Here is an 8988-nt window from a genome sequence, read left to right as displayed (position 1 = left end):
AGGAAACGGTAAGAAGCAATCACACATGGCACACAAATGTGCTGGCCCAGGAGGCTGAGGCAGGAGGATGGCGAGGCCAAAGCCAGCCTCAGCAACAGCAGCAAGGCACTCAGCAACTCAGTGAGACCGAGTCTAAACAATAAGAAGCAGGGCTGGGGATGAGGCTCAGTGATCAAGCACCCTGGGTTCAATCGCAACCAAAAAAAAGTGACCCAAGCCTTGGTTGTCCTTGAAGTTTGATCACCACTAGACTTTTATGCCTGTGTCAGGGGGACCAATAATGGAAGGGACGTTAGCATTTGACATCTCCTAAGTGACAGAAAACTAAAGCACAGCTGTGCATGTGACGGTTGCCCGTAATCCCAGCTACTCTGGAGGTTGAAGCAGGAACATCACAAGTTCAAGACCAGCCTGGGCAACTTAGCAAGACCCTTCTCAAAATAAGAAAGAAAAGGGGCTGGGGTGGCGCTTGGTGATAAGATGTCCCTGGGTTCAGTCCCCAGTACCACCACCCCGAAAGAAAACTAAACAAATGTACAGCTCGAGTAGTCGTATCAGCTGATGAACTGCCAAGTCCATGGGGTGGCCCTGTCGTACGGTTTGGCAGAACCCGGGACTCAGGACTCGACAGAACTTGGTCTCTGCCTCGGCCCTTTCCCCTGAGGTGAGACTTGGCAGTGACAGCTGTCCGTCTCAGGAGCCTCCTTCCCAGTGGCTGTGGTGAGGCCCAGGGCAGACGCCGTTGGCTTGGGTTGGTCATGTGCCTACCCCTGACCAATCGCCTTGGCCTAAAAGGGGGGCACAGGTAAGTGACTGGCCAAGAGTGAACTGGTCCCCGGCAGCTGCAGGTGGGATCAGAGGGCGGGAGGTAGAGTCTAAGATGGATGGGGCAGGGAGCCAGGCTCAGAGGGACAGACGGGGCTGCTCTCCTGTTCCCAGACCCTGCCAACCTGCGGCAGTTGCCCTGGGGCTAGCAAAATAAACGAGACCAGAGAGGTCCAGTGGCCAGCACGAGGTCTCGCAACCAAAAACGGTCGAGCCAGGCCTCAAACTCACCCTGTCGCCTGAATCCCGAGGGCTAGAAACTTGCTTTTCAAACCAGAGGAAGCCAAGCTCTGCTTCCGGTCAGAGTGTCGGGCCACAGAGGAGATCAGGCTGGCAAACGTGTGTCTGTGCCAGACAGGAAATGCCACCCCACACCTAAACACCTGGCACCTGCCAGATGGCAGAGCGCTTGGCAGTCCCGCAATTACTCTGAGCACCATTTGCAGATAGGGACACTGAGGCCTGGAGGTCACGTATCATGCTCAAGGTCACAGCTGCTAGGTGGCAGAACCCCGACTTAGCTTGTGCCCACCCCCAAAGCCTTTGCTTCCCTAGTGGGAAGGCCAGTGCAGATGCTCTGGGAAAACAGCAGCCCCGCGAGGGATGGCAGCCACGCTGGGGGCTGGGATGACCTGGAAACCGCAGCTGCCACGCACAGAAATCCAGATCTTTCGAAGGTGGGCTCACCCTGCACCACACGGAAGAACAAGGAGGCCCGGATCTCTAGCACGGTGGCTCAGGACCAGACATCCTTAACAAGACCCCAGAGCACAAGAAATAAGAGCAAGAATCCATTAATGGGATGGGTTCAAACTAGAAGGTTTTTTCTCAGCACAGGAAACAATCGATAATGTGAAGAGAGAGCCTACAGAGTGGGAGAAAATCTTTTCCACACACACTTCAGACAGCGCTCATCTCCAAAGTTTATAAAGAACTTTAAAAACTACACCCAAAATACAAAGAACCCAATCAATAAATGGGCTAAGGAAATGGGCAGACATTTCACAGAAGAAGATGTACACATGGTCAACAAATATATGAAAAAGTGCTCATCATCCTTAGTAATTAGAGAAATGCAAATTAAAACCACCCTAAGATTTCATCTAACTCCAATTAGAATGGCTAATATCAAGAACACAAGCAATAATAAGTGTTGGCAGAGATATGGGTAAAAAGGTACACTCATACATTGCTGGTGGAGTTGCAAATTGGTGCAGCCACTCTGGAAAGCAGTGTGGAGATTCCTCAGAAAGCTTGGAATGGACCCACCATTTGACCCAGCAATCCCACTTCTCGGTTTATACCCAAAGGACTTAAAATCAGTAACACAGCCACATCAATGTTCACAGCAGCTCAATTCACAATAGCTAGATTGTGGAACCAACCTAGATGCCTTTGGATTGATGAATGGATAAAGAAACTGCGGTATATATACACAGTGGAATATTATTCAGCCATTAAGAAGAATAAAATTATGGCATTTGCTGATAAGTGGATGAAGTTGGAAAATATCATGCTAAGTGAAATAGGCCAAGCCCCAAAAGGCCAATTGTTTTCTCTGATAAGTGGATGACGATATACAATGGGGGAGGGGGGAGAGAAGAATGAAGGAACTTTGGATGGTGTAGAGGAAAATGGGGTGGGAGGAGAGCGGGGATGGAAAAACAGTAGAATGAGACAGACAGTGTCACCCTGTATCTATGTATGGTTACATGAATGCTGTGAATCTGCATCATGCACAACCATAGAAATGAAAGTTGTGCCCCATTTGTGTACAATGAATCAAAATGCAGTCTGTAAAAATAAAGATTTTTAATTAAAAAAACAAACAAACAACAACAACAAAAAAAAAAAAAAACCCGTAATGCTGGCCGGAGCTCACCTGTACTCTCAGCAACTCGGGAGGCTGAGGCAGGAGGATCACAAGTGCAAGGCCAGCGTCAGCAACTTAGTGAGACCCTGTCTCAAAATAAAACATAAAACGGGCTGGGGATGTGGCTCAGTGGTTCAGCATCAGAGTTCAAAAAACAAACAAAGGCCGGCCAAGCAAAACAGGTGGTCAGGGCCACCTGCTGCCCAGAGCTGCCCAACCTGCGCCGGATGGTCCAGCTTTGGGTGAGCACGTGCTGCTACCTGGTGGTGGAGCAGGGAAGGTGACATCCGCGGCAAACCTGGGCTCCCAAGCACCCGTCTGCGCTGGCTTCTCCTCAGAGGGGGGCAGGCACACACCTCAGGGTGCCTGCCCCCAACTTAACCCACCCTCGTTGGGTGAACCCCAAATGCTCCAGCTACCCTTTTAAACATGGTCTTGTAGCAGGTAATGCCCGCCTAATATCAAAGGTGTGAGCTGGGCGAGGGGCGCACACCTGTGATCCCAGCGAGGCCGGAGGCTGAGGCAGGAGGCTGGCAAGCTCCAGGGTGGCCCCGGGCAACTTAGCAAGACTGTAGCTCGAGTTAAAAATAAAAGGACTGGAGATGCAGTCCAGTGGTGGAGTGTCTCTGGGTTCTAAAAACATACTGAATTTTTCAAAAAACAAAAAACGGGTCATCGAGGCACAGTGGCACCTGTAATCCTGTCACCCGGGAGGCCGAAGCAGGAGACTCACAGCCTCAGCAATTTAACCTCAGCAACTGAAACCCTGTCTCAAAAATTTAAAACATTTTTAAAGGGCTGGGGGTGTAGCTCAGTGGTAGCGCGCCCCCGTGTTAAATCCCAGTACACCCCCACACACGTGCACACACACACACAAGAATGTGAACACAAACCGGGCTACAGCGGGGCCATCTGGCCACAGAGGCCCAAACCCGGCCCGCCTGTTTTGCCACACCCACAAGCCCTCTTTTTAAACTGGTGGCGGGAAGAATAATTCAGCACAGGAAATTCAAATGCCAGGGGCCATGGCAGCACTTAGCTGGCACGCGGCGGTGCCCTCTCACTTACCATTGTCCCTGGCTCCTTCGTGCTGCAGCCACAGGGGTAAATGACTTCACCAGAGGTCTGCTGCCTGCGGAGCCGTGAGGCCGGCCTCTGCCAGGTGCGCAGGCCCCAATCCAGGGAGGGGCAGAGCTCCCCAAGCCTCGCTCCCCTCCCAGGCCCGGCAGGCCCATGGTTTTGAGAGGCCCTTGCAAGTCCCGCACAGGCACACAAGGCACACAGGGCAGTCTCCCCACTGACAGCAGGCAGGGCTGTGCCCCCGTCCCCTTTTCACCTGACTCGTTTGGAGATAGTGTTAAAAAGAAAGCTAACTTTTTTTTTTTTTTTTTTTTTTTTTTTTCTTTTCTTTTGGTACCAGGGACTGCACCCGGGGCATTTAGCCACTGAGCCACATCCCCCATCCCCTGCCCTTTCTACTTTTTATTTAGAGAGAGGGTCTTGCTAAGTTGCTGAGGCTGGCCTCAACTTGCAATCCTCCTGCCTCAGCCTCCCGAGTCGCTGGGGCTACGGCGCCCCCGCGCCCAGCCTGACTCACTCCTTTATACAGCCACGTGGCACTTTGCCTTCAAGACAGACCTTCGTGTTTTAAATCCACCATCCCATGGAGGTTGAGGTTGTTTTCAGCCTTAGGTCTTACAAGCTGTTGTTACCTGCAATAGAGAACCTAGATCTTTGCTCATAAGGGTCATGGGATCTGAAGGGTCAGCTCCTAGGAAGTGAATTGCTGGGTCCAAGGGTGTTCGTTTTAAAGCTCCAGGGAGGCGGTGCGCATTCACACTCAGTTGGTGGCTGCCGAGATGGCTGGTTTGCCCACACCCTTGCCAGCTCCCTGTTATCACATGCTGAGCTCTTTGCCAATCTGATAGGTGGGTTTACTTTACATTTCTCTTACTGTATTTCATTGACTCTAAGATGTCTGGGTCCTAAGATGCATCCTGATTTCAGATATGTTTGAATGTAAAAATTTGAATCTTAGAACGGTTGAAAAATGATGACTTATTGTGAATTTAAAAGGCATTTGCAATTCCTTCGCTGTTCTTTTCCTCTCCCTAATTTCCTGGAAAACAGTGTAGTGATGGCTAAGAGTTTGGGGGTTCAGATCCCAGTTCTGCCACTTACAAGCTTGTGACTATGGGCAAATCACTTAACCTTTCTGGGTCTCAGTTGTGTCACCTGTAAAATGGAGAGAATAAAGGTAAGTACACATAGGATAGTCATGAAGATTAAAGAAATTACTATATGAAAACCACTATGTTCCAGGAACACAGTAAATGCTCAATAAATATTTGCTGACCTCATCTTTCTCTTGTGTTGTTTATCCTTTCTTTTTTCCTTTGCAGTGCCGGTTGAGACCCAGGGCCTCTGCATGCTAGGCAGGCGCTCTGCCATCTAGTTATACCCAGCTCCTTTGTGTTAACGAAGTTCAAGGGCACTTGATAAGTTCCCTCATGCAGCCCCTAGTTTTCATCCCTTTTTCCAGGGCCACAAAAGTAATCTAATCACATAATCAGACACTGCAGAAATAAACTGTATAGAAACCAAAGGCTGGGGAGGGGGGGCGTAGCTCAGTGGTAGAACACGTGAGTTCAACCCCTGCACCAGAGGAAGCGGGGAGAGGGAGAGGAAGGGTTGTGGGGGGGAGACACACACACCAACCAAAGGAAACAATCCAGATGTCCACCAATACAGTGGGTGAAATGCACCGTGACCCCCTACTCACCCACTCCCACCCCTTTTTAACTCAATATCTAGCAACTACATCACTCAGTAAAATGTCTTAAGGCTGTGTTCAGACACACCTCAGGTGTAGGAGTCCACATATGTCACCAATGCCACTAGCACATGTCACACCCCTGTTAACCGCAGACACCTACCCAGGGATTCTACCCCCGGCCTTAGGTGTCTGTGACCTTGCCTGTAAACGGTCCATCAGCTTGACTTCCTGTGGCTTGTATGAAAAGCTATAGCATGAAGGCCGGGTTGGGGGTTCTTAACTGTAGATTGGAAGCATAAAGCTCGTGGGTATCATATGCTTTTACATTTTTACATTCTGAATATACTTTTTGAGCTCCACTTTTATTTATCACTCACAATGGGCGATGGGGGGCAGGAACCCAGGCAGGCTGCGCTGAGCTACACCCCCAGGGGAACAGGCTTCTTGAGCCTACTCCACGCCTTTCACATCCAGATTCCCGTCTGGGGTTCGCCACCTCCTTACAGCAGTTATTCAGTGAATGAACTGGACCACCGCGCAGCTCCCCGAGCTGATTAGGTGTGCTATTGGCTCTGGCTACCAAAAACCTACCCGAGCGCCGCTTAAGCCTCGGGCACTTAAGGTCTCGGGCCTTCCGAGCCTGCAGGCAGGACCGGTTCCCTCAGCAGCTCAACCACCTCTCCCAGGACCTGGCTCTTGCCATCTTTCTGCACTGCGATCTTTGTTTGGAGTGTCAGTTTTATGGCCTCCTGGCCTCAAATGACTGTTATGGCTGCGACCATCACAACCTCGTATTGTAGAAAGGAGGGGAACAGACCACCCCCTGCTCCCCCCACCAAAAAAAAAAAAAAAAAAACCTCGCCTTCCTCAGCTTTTCCCGGGGAGGGAGCCGGTTCCAACACCCCTCCCCCACGCATGGCGACGCCGGCAGTCGCCAGGGTCCGGCACCTCTCTTTTCTGGACCTCTCCTTGGTGAAATGGCACACCTGGTGACACGTCTGCTTGTAACCGCCCAGAGTCCACTTCCCTCCCCACGGGGAACCGGCAGGTGCTAGGGTTAAAGGAAGTGGATCCCAAACTGATTTCACTCCTTCCTCGCTGTGTGACCCTGGAAAAGTCATCTAACTCCTCGGAGCCTCGGTTTCCTCGACCACAAACGGGGATGGTCAGGGCTAGTTTGCAAGGGTCACTGAGGATTAAATAATAATAGCAACTAATACTTAAATAGCACTTAGTGCCAAGCTTTCTTCTAAATTCTCTAGTTCTGTTAACCATTTTAATCTTCACAACAATCCGATAAAACAGGATTCTCTTATCGCCATCAGCCGAGTTTATCAGCTCAAGCGCAGGAGGAATCCCGCGTCCGGGATTGGCTGTGACGTCCAGGAAGGGGGCGGAGCCTCCCTGAGGGCGCGTGGGCTCCGGGAGTACTACAACTCCCAGCAGGCACCGCGACCACCGGACTACAATTACCAGCATGCCCCGGGCCTTCCGCTTAACCTTTTCCTCTTACGAAGCATTCTGCACAGGAGTTCACGTTATATTCCATCTTGCTTGCAAGAAACTCCCACAAGAACTAGAAAATCTATGCGAACGTTTTCTGAGCGTCGTGGATAAGAGACTTGTGTGTTAATCCTCACTCCTCCACCTAAGGGCTCTGAGTCTGTGTTGGTTTTTTTTTTTTCATCTTTAAAATGGGGCTATTCCCAGGAGTGGCTGCTTCCAGTTGTGAGAGAGAGAAGCAGGATAAAATGGCTTGGTAAATGTCAATTTTTCTGGCATCCCTTCTTCCCCCCCCTGTGCCAAGGAGTTTTATCGAAGTATTTCATCTCGATAGCAAACCTCTGGGTCGATACTAACCTGCCCCTTTCAGAAAGGGAAGCTGGTGCCTGGAGTCATGTGGTGAGTGGGAAGAAAGACTTGAACCTGGAAAACTTCACGTCAGACACGAGTCCACCTCAGGAGCCCAGTGTTTACGCTTGCTACTGATACTGTACAATGACCCAAAATCCACAGCATTTTCTGTGCTTCCCAAGTCAAATTGGTATCATGTGCTACATAAAATAATGTCAAGTTGCGTTGCGTGTGGCTGTAAAAGGAGGAACGCCTGGCATTTTGAGAGCCAATTATAGCTGAAGTTGACCTGTTTGGAGAAACCGAGGAAGAGGTGATCCTAGATCTAGGGATGTAGGTAAAGCCCCGAGAAGAAAGGGCCCTGAAAAGGTTGTGCTTCCCGAGAAGGGCCACTGTACTGGACAGTTGTGCAGTGCCCAGGCCAGGGGGAAGCAAGCCGGGCCCCACGCAGCCTTACAAGGGCAGTCAGGACATGAGTGGAAGCCTCCTTAAATTCTGTGCCCTAGATAGGTCACTGCCCCACCCTAGTCCAGTTATAGGTACATCCTTGCAGGTAGGGCAGCCCAAGTGCTTCTACTTGCTACCGACCTTTTACAATGACCCAAAGTTCAGGACAAATATTTTCAGTGCTCCCAACCAGGAGAGACCCCGTTTCCACTTGCCCTGGAGAGAATGTTAAGAGGCCCCTTCAGTCTAACATGTGTCCTCTCTGGGTGATAACTCCATGGTCCTTGTCCAGGGGGAACGGGGAGCCCCCTGAAGGCCTTAATGGAAGGGCGTTTTGAGTAGACTGGCTGCTGAGGCCATCCAGGGGATAGCGGCCCTGCCCCTCCGTGGAACCGGGGATGGAGTGGAGAGATGTTTGCCAAGAACTGCTGTCCAGGAAAGGCGCGGAGTGGAATGTTCTGGGTGAGGGCCTTGGGCTTCCTGTCCCTCTGTTCTGAGTGCTGGTCCTTCCTCTGCTGGGGTTAGCAGTATGACCTTGAACTGGGTCCTTCATAGTTCTCAGCCTTGGCCTTCACAGCCGTATAAAGCTTCATAAAGGAGTTGCTAGTTGAATTTAATATGTTTGCAAATATATATGTCTCCAAGGCGTCTGTACATGTCCTTTGCATCAATCGGGTCTCTGTTGAAACGTGACCACCTTAGGAGGCTCTTCCTGACTCTTCCCTGCTGCCCCTTTACTGGTCTGTTCTCTATCCAGTCATAGTTATACTGTCCTTATTTGTTGACTTGCGCTTTGTCTCCGACTAGGATCTAACCGCGAAAAGCAGGGACTTGATTCTTTAGGGATGTGCGTCCACCTAGCACAGTGCCTGGTACACAGCTGATGCTTAACAAATACATGAATGCACGAGTAGACTGGTGAGTGAAGGAATGAATGCACGAGTGGATGGATGAGCAAAGGCTTTCGTTGCCACCTTAAAGGTCCCAGGCCTCCTCTGGCCAGGGAGCAACAACCCTGGAAGCAAGACCTCCTGGCCTGCGTTCAAATTCTGACTCGGCCACTTAACAGCTGAGTTTAGCTAAATCGCCTGGTCTCGCGCAGCTTCACTTTCCACGTTGATGCAGAGCTGGTAAGGACGTTGTGCGGATCCGGCTAGACAGGAACGTGTCCGAGGCGGAAGGAGCGCTTTTTGTTTGCGGCTTTCTTTTCCCC

The sequence above is a fragment of the Sciurus vulgaris genome, assembly GCF_902686455.1.
Source record: "Sciurus vulgaris genome assembly, chromosome: 2".
NCBI classification, from domain to species: Eukaryota; Metazoa; Chordata; class Mammalia; order Rodentia; family Sciuridae; genus Sciurus; species Sciurus vulgaris.
The sequence above is the reverse complement of the archived record's forward strand: the minus strand, read 5'-3'. Positions refer to the sequence as shown.